General features: G+C 37.8%; 1 protein-coding gene and 1 non-coding gene across 3 annotated transcripts in view; one reads left to right on the top strand and one right to left on the bottom strand.

Annotated features, from left to right (window-relative positions):
- The window catches only part of ARFGEF1 (ARF guanine nucleotide exchange factor 1), a 128,773-nt gene that overhangs the window by 4,144 nt on the left and 106,231 nt on the right, over positions 1 to 18,398 (top strand). The gene's annotated exons all lie outside the window — the stretch shown is intronic.
- Positions 5,712 to 5,782, bottom strand: TRNAC-GCA (transfer RNA cysteine (anticodon GCA)). The gene has a single exon. It is a non-coding gene; the product is annotated as a tRNA-Cys (tRNA).

The following is an 18,398-nucleotide window of genomic DNA, read 5'->3' as shown; positions in this document are numbered from 1 at the left end:
GCACCTCCAGTCTCGCCCTTGTTTTGGTTAGTGACGTTCTAAAAAAGAAGTATGAGTCGGCAGGAGTGGGATTATTTGAGTGCATTTGACCTCAGTTTTATGCTACTTCTGGTAATTTTATTAATTTTTGTCACTCTTGACTATTTACCAGAAAATGACTTTGTCTCAAATAATACCCTGCAGACAGTGAATTATCTTAATTATAATTTAAATCCATTAGCAAGTCTCCTTTTAAACCTTCCATGATACCTAAAATAAAAGGTGTTTTCAGTAAGTCAGGCTGCTAGAATTTTTGAGGTAGCTAGGAAAGAAGGGCCTGATGAATGATGTGACTGAAAGAGTATATTAGGGTTGAGTGGAAAAAAATAAGTTTGGGTTACAGTGTATATACTCTTTCCATTGTGGAGATTTATACTGCACATTAACATAGTTAAGATTCTGAAGAGTCCTCTATGAAAAAAAACCCGCTCAGTTTTGCTTAATGAAGTTTTCCCTAAATTTGACCCTTTTCAGTATCTGTTAACACCCCTCGGAAATGTTGTTCCTTGAAATTTACTTTGGGACACTGTTCAAGGGGAAAAGACAAATGCAGATAGAATGGCCCTAACTGCTGAGGGAACCATTCTTATGTTTTTGGAAAGCAGGAGTTTTGTTGATAGTATGTGAAGAAATGAGGTGTAGTTGGACAGAGTGGTATCAGGATCAGAGGGCCATTTGGTTTCTAGCTCTTTCTTTCCTATCCTGTCTAATGGCAAAGCAACTGCTTGTCTCGGGTGTTAGTGTTTAACTCGTAGAGAAACTTCTGTCGGTAATTATTGTTTCAAACCAGAGTAAAAATATATTGTGAATGGGAAATAATTTGGGGGAATATTTGTCATAATGTTCATCACAAATTGGATGAGGGAATTTCTGAAAAAGGGAAACACATGAACAAATTATTGTTGCCGTTCCAAGTTAAGTGTATTCTTCATTCATATCCTTGGTTGAACTAGTATGGGCCAGGTAGTGTTTCAGCGCTGGGCATAAAGCAGTGAGCCAAATATGCTTTCATGGAACGTATTTTCTAGTTGAGGCTGAGAGTAAAAAACTGATGTTTTGTATTGTCAAATTGATAATTGTTATTATGTGAGGAAATAGTTCAGAAAGGTAAAGGGAGAATGACCAGGAGGGCAAGTATGGGTAGGGCTGTCAGGAAAGGCCTTTTCAGGAGGTGACATTTCAGCAGAGAAGTGATAGATCCGGTTTTTCAAATACCTGGGTGACACAGGCAGAGGAACAGCGAGGCGGGTGTTGTGCTTGGTACCTTCCAGGACGAAAGGAAGCTTGTGTGGCTAGAGAGTGAGAGGAGGGAGGAGGAGAGGAGAGCAGCTTTGGCTTTTATTACATCTGTGCTCTGAGTCCCTAGAGAGTTTTACAGGGGGTGGCAAAGCAGGTTTACACGTTGAAAGGCTCACTTTGGCCAGAGGTGATAGTGATTTAGGCTGATGGTGGTGGAGGGAATGAGAATTGGTTGCATTTGAAATATGTAGTTTTTCCCGTGGGGCGCAGGGTGCCATGTTCAAAGCCTCAGTTCTTTTTGTTGTTGTTGTTGTTTTAATATATATTGATTTGACTGGCTGGGTTTTAGTTGCAGCACATGGGATCTTCCTAGACCAGAGATCAAACCGTCTGCATTGGTAGGCGGATTCTTATCCACTGTCACCAGGGAAGTCCTGGAATATAGAGTTGACAGGATTTGCTGATGGGTTGGTTGCGTGACAACAAACAGCCAGAGCTTCCAGGCTATTGGAGAAGGCGTTCACTATGATGGGGAACACCAGGAGAGAAAACATATTAGTAAAACATTTTATTCAACTCTTTGTGTATTTTAGAATTTTTTAATGATAGAATTTCCTGCTGATGTAATAGGATATTTTCTACTGAGAAAAGGGCACACTTAAAATGATAGAATGGCTTCCCTGGTAGCTCAGAGGGTAAAGCATCTTGCCCGCAGTGCAGGAGACCTGGGTTCGATCCCTGGGTCGGGAAGATCCCCTGGAGAAGGAAATGGCAACCCACTCCAGTATTCTTGCCTGGAGAGTTCCATGGACAGAGGAGCCTGGTAGGCTACAGTGCATGGGATTGCAAAGAGTCGGACACGACTGAGCAACTTCACTTCACTTCAAAATGATAGAACATAGTCTAGTGAGAAGGCACAAAACAATTTCAGATTTGAGTTGTCAGTTTTTTCTCTGAGGTTTTTTCCTCAGGGAGCATGCCTTTCACATTGTTTCAATTACAGTAAACAATTGATCTGGTCTTTTCAGGGACAGTTAAGGATCTTGAGATGAAATCAGCTTGGATTTAAGGGTAGGTCCTAAGTCCAGTGACTGGTGTCCTCTGTAGAGGGAAAAACACAGAGACACACAGAGGAAGAGAGGCATGTGGAAATGGAGGCAGGCAGAGATCGAGGTTATGTTGCTGGAAGCCAGGAGATGCCAGGTGTCACCAGGTTGAGACGGGGCAAGGAAGGATTCTTCCTGGAGCTTTCATTGGTGGAATGGCTCTGCTAACACCTTTAGTTCAGACTTCTAGCCTCCAGAACTGAGAGAAAACGAATTTCTAATGTTTTAAGCCAAGTTTGTGGTAGTTTGTTGAGTCAGCCCTAGGAAACTAACAACAGTTGTCTTTATCCTGACTTTAGACCCACTTCGATTTATTTGAGCTTCTCTTTTTAGAGTGCAGGTATACTTGAACAACATGGGGGTTAGGGGACCCACCCTCCAAGCAGTTGAAGATCTAAGTATAACTTTACAGTCAGCCCTCCCTATCCATGACTCCACATCCTTGGATTCAGCCAGCCTTGGATCATGTAGTGTTTATTAAAGAAAATCTGCATATAAGTTCAGAAGATCAAATGTGTTTAAATAATCAAATACTGTCTTTGGTCTCTTTCATAAATTTAGAAAGGAATTATTCTTTAGGCTTTAATGTTCATGAGTCTTAAGAAACCTCTTTTAATAAAAGAGTCCTGGGCCCAAGTGTTTAATTAAAAGTTTTTATGTTCTACTTTTGATAAGAATTCACTAATCAGCTGTTTAATAACACTCATCTGTCCACACCTTGCTAAGAAATTAATTAGTAAAACTGCAAGCAAGCAAAGTAGTATCAGGAAAACCAAGGACTGTTTTCATAGGAGAGTCCTTGTGCCTTTACTCAGTTTACTTTTAATTACATGTAAGTCCAATAAATTTAGCAGTTTACTTTTTTAAAAAAATAAATCCTTTTCTTCAAACCATTTTCAAAAGTAGAACTAGGGGTAAAAAATCACCCATCACAATGGAGGTAAGTGTTGTTACCTTTACAAAAAGTTTCATTGAAGTCACAATTTACAATCTGTAAAATATGCCCATTTAAAATATATTTTTTACTAAATTTCACTGAAGTGTGCACCCATCACCATAATCCAGTTTTAGAACATTTCCATCACCTTAGTAAGGGCCCCTCGTGCCCATTTACAGTTAACCCCAGTTTGCAGACATCCACTAATCCAGGTCTTGGCCTTTTCTGAAAATCTGTGTGTTATACATATGTGGTCTTTCATGCCTGACTTCACTCAGCATAATGTTTTTGAAGTTCATTCTTGTTGTAGCATGTATCAGTATTTTTTTTAATTGCTGAATAGTATTCCATAATGTGGATGTGCCTTATTTTTTTGCTTATCTTTGCACAGTTGTTAAGCATTTGGGTTGGACATAGAATGCTGCTATGAATATTCAAATGTAAATCTTTATGCAGGTCTAATATTTTATTTCTGATAAATACCTAGAAGTGGAATTGCTGGGTCATATGATAACGTTGTTTAACTTTTAAAGAAACTAAGTTGTTTTCCAAAGTAACTGCATCATTTGGGTTTCTCATACAGCCTTGCCAGTTAATATTTTTTATCTTCTGTGTTTTTTATTTTAGCCATCCTAGTTAATATGAAGTTATTTCATTTAAACAGTGTTAGCTTTTTGAGGCATTTTTTCCCCCAGACTTTGTATACATACACATGAACAGATAAATTCTTCCAAAAGTTGAGCTATTTAACTTGAGGTGATAATAGGAAAAGAAATAGCTGACATTTATTGAATGTTTACTGTATTCCAAGTTCTTTGCCAATTAAGTACTTCATTAGCTGTATCTCAGTTAGTTGTCAGAACAATCCTATGCGCTCTGGTGCTATTATTCTCTGCGTTTTACAGAGGAAGAAACTGAGGTTTAGAGCTGTGTTTAGTACAGTTGGAATGTACTTTTGGCTTAATGTGGCCGTCCTGAACTGTGCCCTAAGTCATGGAACTGTTTACAAGTAACAGATTAAAAAATGAGATAAGAGAGCAATCACAGAAAGAAAGGCATGCTAAGAAAAGAGAAAGAACAAAATACATAAAAGACAGAGAAACAGTCAGCCAACAGCAACAGAAGAAAATACTGCTCTGTACATTTCAGTGAGTCTTGAGGGTGTTTATGTACTGTGTGCTCATAATGGCGTCCCTGAGTCCATCATGCAAAAAATCATTTTATTGTATGTTCTACCTAGAAAATCAGGCAGATTCTTGTGCATTTCTGTGTCTTTTGAAGATTTTTACCAAAATTTTAAAGTAAGATTTTTATTTGAGCTCTTTGAAAAATTCAGCTGTGCTCTGACTCCCAAGGACTCTGGCCAGGCTAGCTTTCATTGTACCTGTAGTCCTAACTTATAAAAATACACTACTCTCATGTGCTTTCTTTCTTAATGTTCATAGCATTTCAGATCATTTTAAGAATTGAAAACAAGATCTTATTGAAATGTCATCTTATGGCAAATTACAAATAAGACAACCTAAAAATAACTGGTTGTATTTCTCAGTGTAAGTCTCAGTGGCTTCTTTTATAAGTACACAAATGTAATTATTGTGTAATTGTCATAATTTTTGGTTGTATAGTCTCATATTTCATATGCTGTATCTGTTTCTTCCTACCTAGCATTTTAATAAGGTGTCATTTATTTAAATGTTTTTGACTTTGGGAGTATTTACATATAAAATTTGCTTCACAGATTTTTCTTTTATTAATCCCTGCAAAATTCTTTGAGCATTTTGTTATGTATGCAGAATTACCTAAACATTAAGATGGAGCTCACTGGGTCATTAGAGTGTGGTCACTTATGGTTCTCGTTCTTTAGGCAAAGTTATCATAAATACAGTTGTGCTGGGTATAACTGTACATACAGCACAGTATGAGGAAAATAAGTCAGGGTATTCATCCTCTTTAGATTATTGGTTTTGATCCGTTTTTACTGTAAACATTCTTTTTCATTGTTTGCACTTTTTTTTGTTCTAAAAGTAGGAATTAAAGACATAAAAACTGCCTTTTTATAGTCAGGATAAGTATAATTTTGTTTTCTGTAAATTTTATTTTTTCATACTTTTTTCCTTGATATTTATTAGGATATAATGAGTTTTATATTTAATAAGTTTACCTTGTCTCAGAATTGATAATCAGGTATTGAAAAGCAATTACTAAGTTAGAAAAGCATTTTATGACATCTTATTCAAGTATTTCTGTTTAGTGCTTAGTGAAAGTGAAGTCGCTCAGTCGTGTCCGACTCTTTGTGACCCCGTGGACTGTAGCCTATCAGGCTCCTCTGTCCATGGGATTTTCCAGGCAGGAGTGCTGGAATGGATTGCCATTTCCTTCTCCAGGGGATTTTCCCAACCCAGGAATCGAACCTGGGTCTCCTGCGTTGCAGGCAGATGCTTTACCGTTTAGCCACCAGGGAAGCTGTTTAAATTGTATCAAATATGATTGACTAGTCCTCATTGCCCCTTAACTTTTTTAATAACATTTGATTTTCTTTCCCAAATAATTTTAGGATTTTCTTTATTCTTTAATATTTTCTTTATATTCTCTTAGGCAATGGCATGCCACTCCAGTACTCTTGCCTGGAAAATCACATGGATGGAGGAGCCTGGTGGGCTGCAGTCCATGGGGTCACTAAGAGTTGGACACGACTGAGGGACTTCACTTTCACTTTTCACTTTCATGCATTGGAGAAGGAAATGGCAACCCACTCCAGTGTTCTTGCCTGGAGAATCCCAGGGGCGGGGGAGCCTGATGGGCTACCGTCTATGGGGTTGCACAGAGTCGGACACGACTGAAGCGACTTAGCAGCAGTAGCAGTGACTTACTAACATAATACTTAATCAGCATTTTTTACCTTATTCTTGTGTATCAGATAAAAAGTGTAATTACACTTGGTAATAAGTTGGTTATTTTGTTTCATCTATTTTATTGGGTCCTCATGCTTCTAGTCTCTAAGTGTTAATTCTTACATAATTGAGAATGTATTTAATGCAGTACTAAGCAAAAGCTTAATTGTGATTTCTAATGTGCTTGTTTGTATCTTTAGAAATGGAGATGGAACACATGCATCGTCTAGTATTAGGTTGGTGCAAACGTTATTACGTTTTTGCATTGTTGAAATTTGCCGTTTGATATTGGAATGCATTCTTAAATGTGGTTATGTTATACATCATTTTAATGTGCATTTCTCCCTTTGTTTTTTGCTAATGACTTATTACTTGATGTTTATCCTATATTTATTTTAAACTATGGAAATGATGCTAGACGAAAAGCAAATTCAAGCAATTTTCTTGAGTTCAAAATGGGTAGTAAAGCAGTGGTGCATTGGCCCAGTTACTGCTAACAAAGATACAGTGCAGTGGTGGTTCAAGATGTTTTGCAAAGGAGATGAGAGCCTTGAAGATGAGGAGCACAATGCCTGGCCATCAGAAGTTGACAACGACCAATTGAGAGCCATCATCAAAGCTGATCCTCTTAACGACCACATGAGAAGTTCCCGAAGAACTCAAGGTTGCCCATTCTACAGTTGTTTGGCATTTGAAGAAAACTGAAAAGGTGATAAAGCTCGATGAGTGGGTACCTCATTAGCTGACTGCAAATCAAAAAAATTATCACTTTGAAGTGTTGTCTTCTGTTATCCTATGCAACAACAATGAACCATTTTTCAACCCGATTGTGATGTTCACTGGAAAGTGGATTTTATATGACAACCGGCGACAACTGGTTGGTCTGAGAAGACACTCCAAAGCACTTCCCAAAGCCAAACTTGAACCAAAAAAAAAAGTCATGGTCACTTTGGTGGTCTGCTGCTTGTCTGATCCACTACAACTTGCTGAATCCCAGCGAAACCGTTACATCTGAGAAGCATGCTCAGCAAATCGATGAGCTGCACCAAAAACTGCAGTGATTTAGCAGCCGGCATTGGTCAGCAGAATGGGCCCAATTCTCCACGACAGTGCCCTGCTGCACCTTGCACAACCAGTGCTTCAGAAGCTGAATGAGTTGGACTGTGAAGTTTTGCCTCATCTGCCATGTTCACCTGACCTCTTGCCAACTGACTACCACTTCTTCAAGCATCTCAACAACTTTTTGCAGAGAAAATGCTTCCACAACCAGCAGGATGCAGGAAAGGTTTTCCAAGAGTTCGTCAAATCCTAAAGCACAGATTTTCATGCTACAGAAATAAACATTTCTCATTGGCAAAAATGTGTTGATTGTAATTGTTCCTATTTTGATTGGTAAAGATGTGTTTGAGCCTAGTTATAATGAGGTATAATGATTTAAAATTCATGGTCCAAAACCACAATTACTTTTGCACCAACCTATTAATAGAACAGAAATAAGATGTAATATGTTTGATACCAGTTAATAATTAAGTTAGCACTTGTTAATAATTAAGCTTTTAAAGTGTATACCAGTTCCAGAATGGGTATTTTTAAATTTTCTTTTCCCACAATGGGTATTTTATAATGATTAGAGAACAGAAGTTTTATAGTAAATACTGTGTCTGCAGATTATTTTTCCAGGAGAGACATGGACAGAAGGTGAACTTACATTATCAGAATGTACTTTTTTCCTAAAAGCAGTGATGAATCTTTGTGTTTGGATATATGAAGTGAAAAAGTATTTTATTCTCTGTTCCCATCTCAGCTCTCATTTTTATGGCTATTGGGAAAGTCTTGAATGGCAGATTAGAAAGAAAGGTACTTTTGTTAGTAATGTGTAGCAACACACACACACACATGTGCTTGCTTGGCAGGAATACTGGAGTGGGTTGCCAATTCCTACTCCAGGGATCTTCCCACCTCAGGGATCAGACCTGCGTCTCTTGCATCCCTTGCATTGGCAGGCAGATCTTTACCACTGTACCTGCCGCCTGGGAAGCCCCAGTGTGCAGCATATGCTTCCTTACAAAGTCAATGAACATGCCAGAGCCAAAGCTTTTTTATGTGGTCATATCTTCATTGAGTTGTTTTCCTTTTGAAATAGTCAAAGCAAAGATTTTTTTTTGTTGTTTTTTAAACTTTCTTGTACATTTCAAAAAGCACGCTTGATTAGGTGATCAGTATGCTGCAATCTGGTTCCTTATAATAAAGTTTGGCATTCAAATCATAACGCTTATAATTCTGTTTGTTTTTACTTGTTTTGAATGAAAAATGTCTTTAGGAAAGATTAGTCTTTTTCTGTTTTATTACTAAGTTAAAATTATATCCATGAATATTTCCTGAACAGTTTAGGATTTTATGTCAAATTGAATATCTTTTTTAAATGCTTCTACACTTGGTTTCTATTAATTTGGTCTTACTGAAGTTTTTTATTTTTAACATTTCTTAAGGGTGTATAATTGTTCATTTATAACAAGCAGGAGCTTTGATTTTTGCCATTTATGTATGCCTCCTGCTGTTCTGTGTCATAAAGTTCTCTCTCACTAGTTTGCTTGACCAAAGCTTCTTAATGTATATTTTGTTGATTCAGTAAGTTAATGTCCCCAAATACATTGTCTAGGATATGCTATGCTATGCTAAGTCACTTCAGTCGTGTCCGACTCTGTGCGACCCCATAGACGGCAGCCCAACAGGCTTCCCCGTCCCTGGGATTCTCCAGGCAAGAACACTGGAGTGGGTTGCCATTTCCTTCTCCAATGGATGAAAGTGAAAAGTGAAAGTGAAGTCGCTCAGTTGTGTCCGACTCCTAGCGACCCCATGGACTGCAGCCTACCAGGCTCCTCCGTCCATGGGATTTTTCAGGCAAGAGTACTGGAGTGGGGTGCCATTGCCTTCTCCGATTGTCTAGGATAGTCACAGTTAATAATTTGGCTTTCCAGAAGATGGATTAAAAAAACAAAAATCTTTGAGTTTGGAAATTAAATGTCAAGAATGTTTGCTTTTCCTCAGTTTTTCCATTTTTTTTAAATTAGTTTTTATCCTAAACTTTTCATTAAAAAAAATCACAGTATTTCAGTTCGTTTTATGGGAACCATTCCTTTTATGTTTATTTCCTACCTGATTCTCTTTTCTCCTTCTCAAACCTTCAGAGTCTCTTATCAGCATTGATGTATGAAAACATTCTTAGATTCATAAAGACATATTTTAAAGCAGTTGAAACAATTTAAAGAGAATCAGTGAGTAATCTGACATCTGGTTAGCAACCTTTGATGTGACCTTCCAAATGACCACTAACTTGTAGAAATGGAGGAAAATTTACTATGTTGTGGAGAACCGTATTGATAGTAGTCTTACTAGACTCAGGAGGAATGAATGAAACTAAAAGAATGAGAGAAAAGAGCACAGGTATGGAGGACAAAAACCAAAACTATTCCACGTGAATAGTTTCCTAAACACAGAACAAGAAAATTAAAAATTGGAAATTACAAACAGAAGAATAATCAAAGACATAATAAAACTTCACCAAGAAACACCTATGTATGAAAACTGCCGTATCCCAGGAAGAAGAAAACTCAATATAAAGAGACTCTTACAAGTTTCAGTCTAGCAGTATTATTTAAAATTAAAGAGGAAAAAAAATATCCTGTGAATTTCTAGGCAGAGATAATAAGCTTTCAAAGAAGCAATTGTAAGTGTTTAGTTAAGATTACAAGTTTCACCCTAGGTAAACCTGAATAATAGAAATGTGCTGAAAATGATAGAATAGCAGCTCTGCTAATATATTCAGATACACTGTTTTACTTTTTTTTTTTTTAATCGGTCTTACTCCACCTCTTTATTTTCCCTGTTTCTTTTTTCCTCTCCTCCTATCTCCTTCATCTCCACTCGTCTCATTCCTTTTATCTTAAATTCTACTTCTAAAAAATGGTTAGAAAATAATGATGCATGTTGTGAAGATAGATGTACAGATTGATTCATCTTTGTGATTTAACATTTTTGTCTTGAACTGTCTTTTATTTGCAATCTTGTGTTGATTTCTTTAGAGCAAAGTGAATCAGTTATACATGTATCCACTTTTTAAGATTCCTTTCCTGTATAGGTCATTATAGAATACTGAGTAGAGTTCTCTATGCTCTACAGTAGATCCTTATTAGTTATATCTATGTTATATAATAGTGTGTATATGTCAATCCCAGTTTATCCCTCTCCTTTCCTCTGCACACTGTAATCATAAATTTGTTTTCTATATATGTGACTCTATTTCTGTTTTGTAAATAGGTTCGTTTGTACCATTCTTTTAGATTCTGTGTGTTAAAGTGATATCATATGATATTTTTCTCTGACTGACTTCACTCAGTATGACGGTCTCTAGGTCCATCCATGTTGCTGAAAATGGCATTATTTCATTCTTTTTTAATGGCTAAGTAATATTCCACTGTGTATGTGTAGCACATCTTTTTTATCTGTTCCTCTCTTGATGGACATTTAAGTTGCTTCCATGTCTTGGCTATTGTAAATAGTGCTGCCATGAACACTGGGGTGCATATATCTTTTTGAATTATGGTTTTCTCTGGATATATACCCTGGAGTGGGATGGCTGTATCATATCGTAGCTCTTTTTAGTTTTTTAAGGAACCTCCATACTGTTCTTCATAGTGGCGGTACAAATTTACATTCCCACCAATGTAGGAGGGTTCCCTTTTTTCATGATGACCATTCTGACTGATGTGAAATGATACCTTGTTCTAGTTTTGATTTGCATTTCTCTGATAATTAGTGATGTTGAGCATCTTTTAATGTGCTTTTTGGCCGTCTCTCTGATGGCATCCTGTCCCATCACTTCATGGGAAATAGATGGGGAAACAGTGGAAACAGTGTCAGACTTTATTTTGGGGGGCTCCAAAATCACTGCAGATGGTGACTGCAGCCATGAAATTAAAAGACGCTTACTTCTTGGAAGGAAAGTTATGACCAATCTAGATAGCATATTCAAAAGCAGAGACATTACTTTGCCAACAAAGGTTCGTCTAGTCAAGGCTATGGTTTTTCCTGTGGTCATGTATGGATTTGAGAGTTGGACTGTGAAGAAGGCTGAGCCTCGAAGAATTGATGCTTTTGAACTGTGGTGTTGGAGAAGACTCTTGAGAGTCCCTTGGACTGCCCTGGGATTTCTTTGGAAGGAATGATGCTAAAGCTGAAACTCCAGAACTTTGGCCACCTCATGCGAAGAGTTGACTCATTGGAAAAGACTCTGATGCTGAGAGGGATTGGGGTCAGGAGGAGAAGGGGACAACAGAGGATGAGATGGCTGGATGGCATCACTGACTCGATGGACATGAGTCTGGTTGAACTCCGGGAGTTGGTGATGGACAGGGAGGCCTGGTGTGCTGCGATTCATGGGGTCGAAAAGAGTCAGACACGACTGAGTGACTGAACTGAACTGATGTTATCTTTGTAGAAATGTCTGTTTAGATCTTAACGCCCGTGTTTTGATTGGGTTGCTTTTTTTTTTTTAATATTGAGCTGCATGAGTTGTTTATATACTTTGGAGATCAAACCCTTGTCCATCTCTTCGTTTGCAGTGTTGGTTGTCTTTTTGTTTATGATTTACTTTGCTGTGCAAAAGCTTTTCAATTTAATTAGGTCCTATTTGTTTTTATTTAAACATTATTCTAGGAGATGGATCAGAAAAGATCTTACTGCAATTTATGTCAAAGAGTATTCTGCCTATGTTTTCCTCTAAGAATTGTATAGTATCCAGCTTTACAGATAGGTTTTTAATCCATTTTGATTTTATTTTTGTATATGGTGTTAGGGAGTATTCTAATTTCATTCTTTTACATGTAGCTGTCCAGTTTTCCCAGCACCAGTTATTGAAGAGACGGTCTTTTCTCCATTGTATATTCTTGCCTACTTTGTCACTGATTAGGTGGCCACAGGTGCATGGGTTATCTCTGGAGTTTCAGTCTTTTTCCATTGATCTATATTTCTGTTTTTGTGCCAGTATCATATTGTTTTGATTACATTAGTAGTATAGTATGAAGGCAGGGAACCTGATTGCTCTAGCTCTGTTCTTCTTTTTCAAGATTGCTTTCACTATTGAGGGAGAAGGCAATGGCACCCCACTCCAGTACTCTTGCCTGAAAAATCCCATGGACGGAGGAGCCTGGTAGGCTGCAGTCCATGGGGTTGCAGAGAGTCGGACATGACTGAGCGACTTCACTTTCACTTTTCACCTTCATGCATTGGAGAAGGCAATGGCATCCCACTCCAGTGTTCTTGCCTGGAGAATCCCTTGGACGGAGGAGCCTGGTAGGCTGCAGTCCATGGGGTTGCAAAGAGTCGGACACGACTGAGCGACTTCACTTCACTTTACTATTGAGAGTCTTTTGTGTTTCCATGCAAAATGTAAAGTTTTTGGTTCTAATTCTGTTAAAATTCCATTGGTAATTTGATAGGAATTGCATTGAATCTATAGATAGCTTTGGGTTGTAAAGTCATTTTCACAATATTGATTCCTCCAATTCAAGAACATGGTCTCCCTTTCCATCTGTGTATGTCATCTTTGATTTCTTTCATCAGTGTCTTATAGTTTTTCAAGTACGGGTCTTTTGCCTCCTTCAGTTCAGTCGCTCAGTCTTGTGTGACTCTTTGAGACCCCATAAATTGCAGCACGCCAGGCCTCCCTGTCCATCACCAACTCCCGGAGTTCATTCAAACTCATGTCCATCGAGTTGGTGATGCCATCCAGCCATCTCATCCTCTGTCGTCCCCTTCTCCTCCTGCCCTCAATCCCTCCCGGCATCAGGGTCTTTTCAAATGAGTCAGCTCTTCGCATCAGGTGGCCAAAGTATTGGAGTTTCAGCTTCAACATCAGTCCTTCCAATGAACACCCAGGACTGATCTCCTTTAGGATGGACTGGTTAGGTAGATTTATTTCTAGCTATTTTATTCCTTATGATGTGATGGTAAATGGAATTGTTTCCTTAATCTCTCTCTGATCTTTCATTGTTAGTGTATAGGGATGCATAGATTTCTGTGTATTAATTTTGTATCCTACAACTCTACCAGATTCATTGATGAACTCTAGTAGTTTTTTGGTAGCATCTTTAGGATTTTCAATGTATAGTATCATGTTATCTGCAAACAGTGGTTGGAGGTTTTACTTCTTTTTTTCCAATTTGGATTCCTTTTACTTCTGTTTCTTTTCTAATAGCCATGATTTAGGACCTCCAAAGCTGTGTTGAATGAAAGTGGTGAGGGTGGACATCCTTGTCTTGGTCCTTGTGTGTGTGTTTGTGTTTTAGTTCCTAAGTTGTGTCCAACTCTTGAGATCCCATGGACTGTGCCTGCCAGGCTCCTCTCTCCGTGGAATTCTCCAGGCAAGAATACTGGGGTGGGTTGCCATTTCTTTCTTCAGGGGATCTTCCCAACCCAGGGATTGAACCTGGGTCTCCTGCATTGCAAGTAGATTTTTTTACTGTCTGAGCAACCAGGGAAGCCCCTAAGCCCGCTTTCAGGAGAGTTTTTAGTTTTTGTTGTTTTTTTTTTTAATCATAAATGGTGTCAAAAGCCTTTTCTGTGTCTATGGAGATGATGACCATATGATTTTTATTCTAAAAATTGTTAATGTGGTATATAACTGATTTTGCCTATATTGAAGAATCCTTGCATCCCTGGGACAGATCCCACTTGATCAGAATGTATGATCTTTTTTCTTTGGCTGTGCGATGTGACATGTGAAACTTCTCAGCTGGGGATCAAACCGTGCCCCCTGCATTGTAAGCATGGAGTTTTAATCACTGGACCGTCAGGAAGGTCCTGTACAGTCCTTTAAATGTGTTGTGAATTTGTGTTTGCTAGTATTTTGTTGAGAGTTTTTTTTTTTTTTTTTTTTTTTTAACATTTTTTTGAGTATATGTTCATCAGTGATACTGGCTTGTAATTTTCTTTTTTTTGTGATGTCTTTGTCTGAATTTGTTATCAGGGTGGTATTGTAGAATGAGCTTGGGAGTGTTCCTTCCTCTGCTATTTTTTGAAAGAGTTTAAAAGGCTAGGTGTTAACTCTTCTGTAAATGTTTGATAGAATTCACCTGTAAAGTCATCTGGTCCTGGACTTTCGTTTGTTGAAAAATTCTTAATCTGTTTCAATTTCGATATACTTGTGATTGGTCTGTTCATGTTTTCTGTTTCTTCCTGGTTCACTCTTGCTAAAGGTTATATCTTTTTAAGAATTCATCTGTTTCTTCTAGGTTGTCCATTTTATTGGCATGTTGTTACTTGTAGTCTTTTATGATTCTTTGTATTTCTGTGGTGTCCATTATAACTTTTTTCATTCTAATTTTATTGATTTGAATTCTCTCCCTTTTTTCTTGATGAGTCTGGCTAAAAGTCTTACCAATTTTATCTTCTCAAAGAATCAGCTTTTAGTTTCATTGATCTTTGCTAGTGTGTTCTTTGTTCCTGTTTCATTTATTTCTGCTCTTTATGGTTTCTTTCTTTTTGCTAACTTTGGGTTTTGTTTGTCTTTCTCTCATTGCTTTAGGTGTAGGGATAGGTTATTTGTTTGAGATTTTTCTTGTTTCTCGAGGTAGGATTGTATTCCTATGAACTTCACTCTTAGAACTGCTTTTGCTGTGTACCATAGGTTTTGGATTGTTGCGTTTTCATTGTCATTTTGTCTGTGGGTGTTTTTTTAATTTCCTCTTTGATTTCTTCAGTGATCCATTGGTTATTAAGTAACATTGTTTAACCTCCATGTGTTTGTGTTTTTTACAGGTTTTTTCCTAGCATTGATTTCTAATCAGATAGTATTGTGATTGAAAAAAGTACTTGATATGGTTTCATTTTTCTTAAATTTACTGAGGTTTGATTTGTATCCCAAGATGTGATTTGTCCTGGAGAATGTTCCATGTGTACTTGAGAAGAAACTATTCTGCTGCTTTTGGATGGAATGTCCTATAAATATCAGTTAAGTCTATCTGGCATAATCTGTCCTTTAAGGCTTGTGTTTCCTTATTGATTTTCTGTCTGGATGATCTGTCTATTGGTGTAAGTGGGATGTTAAATCCCCAACTGTTATTTGTGTTACTGTAAATCCCCATTTATGGTTATTAACATTTGCTCTATATATTGAGGGACTCCTGTGCTGGGTACATATATAGTTAGTTATAGATTCTTGGATTGATCCCTTGATCATTGGGTGTTGTCCTTGTCTCCTGTAACAGTCTTCATTTTAAAGTCTGTTTTGTCTGATATAAATATTTCTACTTGAATAGAAATATTCAATAAATATTTCTATTTCTGTTTCTTTCTTTTTCTTCTTTATGGAATATCTTTTTCCATCTCCTCACTTTCGATCTATATGTACCCCTAGGTCTGGGGTGAGTCTCTTGTAGACAGCATATATATAGGTCTTGTTTTTGTATCCATTCATCCTGTCTGTGTCTTTTGGTTGGAGAGTTTAATCTATTTTCAGTTAAGGTAGTTATTGATCTGTATGTTCCTTTTGTCATTTTCTTAATTGGTTTGAGTTTGTTTTTGTAGGTCTTTTTCCCCCCTTACTCTTTGTTTTAAATTTTATCTATTTTAATTGGACGCTGATTACTTTATAATATTGTGGTGGTTTTTGCCATACATTGACATGAATCAGCCTTGGCTGTACATCTGTTCCCCACCCTGAACCCCCCTCCCTCCCCATCCCATCCGTCAGGGTCATCCCAGTGCACCAGCCCTGAGCACCCTGTCTCGTGTATTAAACTTGGACTGGTGATCTGTTTCACATATGATAATATACATGTTTCAATGCTATTCTCTCAAATCATCCCACCCTGTCTTCTCCCACAGAGTCCAAAAGACTGTTCTGTACATCTGTGTTTCTTTTGCTGTCTCACATATAGGATCATCGTTACCATCTTTCTAAATTCCATATATATGTGTTAGTATACTATATTGGTGTTTTTCTTTCTGACTTACTTCACTCTGTATAATAGGCTCCAGTTTCATCCACCTCATTAGAACTGATTCAAATGTATTCTTTTTAATGGCTAAGTAATATTCCATTGTGTATATGTACCACAGCTTTCTTATCCATTCATCTGCTGATGGACATCTAGGTTGCTTCCATGTCCTAGCTATTATAAACAGTGCTGCGATGAACATTGGGGTACATGTGTCTTTCAGTTCTGGTTTCCTTGGTGTGTGTGCCCAGCAGTGGAATTGCTGGGTCATATGGCTGTTCTATTTCCAGTTTTTTAAGGAATCTCCACACTGTTCTCCATAGTGGCTGTACCAGTTTGCATTTCCACCAACAGTGTAAGAGGGTTCCCTTTTCTCCAGCATTTATTGTTTGTAGACTTTTTGATAGCAGCCATTCTGACCATCATGAGATGGTACCACATTGTGGTTTGATTTGCATTTCTCTGATAATGAGTGATGTTGAGCATGTTTTCATGTGTTTGTTAGCCATCTGGATGTCTTCTTTGGAGAAATGTCTATTTAGTTCTTTGGCCCATTTTTTGATTGGGTCGTTTATTTTTCTGGTATTGAGCTGCATGAGCAGCTTGTATATTTTTGAGATTAATTCTTTGTCAGTTGCTTCATTTGCTATTATTTTCTCCCATTTTGAAGGCTGTCTTTTCACCTTGCTTATAGTTTCCTTATATGTGGAAAAGCTTTTAAGTTTAATTAGGTCCCATTTATTTATTTTTGTTTTTATTTCCATTACTCTGGGAGGTGGGTCATAGAGGATCCTGCTGTGATTTATGTCAGAGAGTGTTTTGCCTATGTTTTTCCTCTAGGAGTTTTATAGTTTCTGGTCTTACATTTAGATCTTTAATCCATTTTGAGTTTATTTTTGGATATTTTGTTAGAAAGTGTTCTATTTTCATTCTTTTACAAGTGGTTGACCAGTTTTCCCAGCACCACTTGTTAAAGAGACTGTCTTTTCTCCATTGTATATTCTTGCCTCCTTTGTCAAAGATAAGGTGTCCATAGGTGCATGATTTATCTGGGCTTTCTATTTTGTTCCATTGATCTATGTTTCTGTCTTTGTGTTAGTACCATACTGTCTTGATGACTGTAGCTTTGTGGTATAGCCTGAAGTCAGGCAGGTTGATTCCTCCAGTTCCATTCTTCTTTCTCAAGATTGCTTTGGCTATTCGAGGTTTTTTTGTATTTCCATACAAATTGTGAAATTATTTGTTCTAGTTCTGTGAAAAATACCGTTGGTAGCTTGATAGGGATTGCACTGAATCTATAGATTGCTTTGGGTAGTATACTCATTTTCACTATATTGATTCTTCTGATCCATGAACATGGTCTGTTTCTCCATCTATTTGTGTCATCTTTGATTTCTTTCATCAGTGTTTTATAGTTTTCCATATATAGGTCTTTTTGTTTTTGTTAGGTAGATTTATTCCTCAGTACTTTATTCTTTTCATTGCGATGGTGAATGGAATTGTTTTCTTGATTTCTCTGTTTTCTCATTGTTCATGTATAGGAATGCAAGGTATTTCTGTGTGTTAATTTTATATCCTGCAATTTTACTATACTAATTGATTCAGTCAGTCAGTCAGTTCAGTCGCTCAGTCGTGTCCTACTCTTTGTGACCCCACGAATCGCAGCACGCCAGGCCTCCCTGTCCATCATCAGCTCCCGGAGTTCACTCGGACTCACGTCCATCGAGTCAGTGATGCCATCCAGCCATCTCATCCTCTGGTGTCCCCTTCTCCTCCTGCCCCCATTTCCTCCCAGTATCAGAGTCTTTTCCAGTGAGTCAACTCTTTGCATGAGGTGGCCAAAGTTCTGGAGTTTCAGCTTTAGCATCATTCCTTCCAAAGAAATCCCAGGGCTGATCTCCTTGGTTGGATCTCCTTGCAGTCCAAGGAACTCTCAAGAGTCTTCTCCAGCACCACAGTTCAAAAGCGTCAATCCTTCGGTGCTCAGCTTTCTTCACAGTCCAACTCTCACATCCATACATGACCTCTGGAAAAACCATAGCCTTGACTAGACGAACCTCTGTTGGCAAAGTAATGTCTCTGCTTTTCAATATGCTGTCGAGGTTGGTCATAACTTTTCTTCCAAGGAGTAAGCGTCTTTTAATTTCATGGCTGCAGTCACCATCTGCAGTGATTTTGGATCCCAAAA

The sequence above is a fragment of the Bos indicus genome, chromosome 14, assembly GCF_029378745.1.
Source record: "Bos indicus isolate NIAB-ARS_2022 breed Sahiwal x Tharparkar chromosome 14, NIAB-ARS_B.indTharparkar_mat_pri_1.0, whole genome shotgun sequence".
Lineage (NCBI taxonomy): Eukaryota > Metazoa > Chordata > Mammalia > Artiodactyla > Bovidae > Bos > Bos indicus.
Note: the sequence above shows the minus strand (reverse complement) of the source record. Positions and strands in the feature narration are given on the sequence as shown.